The sequence below is a fragment of the Lupinus angustifolius genome, chromosome LG06 (genome assembly GCF_001865875.1).
Source record: "Lupinus angustifolius cultivar Tanjil chromosome LG06, LupAngTanjil_v1.0, whole genome shotgun sequence".
Classification (NCBI taxonomy): domain Eukaryota; kingdom Viridiplantae; phylum Streptophyta; class Magnoliopsida; order Fabales; family Fabaceae; genus Lupinus; species Lupinus angustifolius.
The window spans coordinates 25,597,048-25,597,492 of record NC_032014.1 but is presented as its reverse complement, the minus strand read 5'-3'; positions in this window follow the sequence as shown (position 1 = coordinate 25,597,492).

Here is a 445-nt window from a genome sequence, read left to right as displayed (position 1 = left end):
GATGAGGATGAGGATGAGGATGAGGATGAGGATGAGGATGAGGATGAGGATGAGGATGAGGATGTGGATGAGGATGAGCATGAGGATGAGGATGAGGATGAGTTTGAGGATGAGGATAGGATGAGGATGAGGATAGGATGAGTATAGGATGAGGATGAGGATAGGCGGAGGATGAGGATGAAGATAGGTGGAGGATGAGGACGAGGATGAGGAGTAGGATAGGATGAGGATGAGGATGAGGATGAGTATAAGGTGAGGATGAAGACGAGGATGAGAATGAGGATGAAGATGAGGACGAAAATGAGGATGAGGATGAGGAGGAGGATGAGGATGAGGAAGAGGATGAGGATGAGGATGAGGAATAGGAGGAGGAAGATGAGGACGAGGATGACGATGAGGACGAGGATGAGGATAGGAGGGAGGATGAGGACGAGGATGACGATGA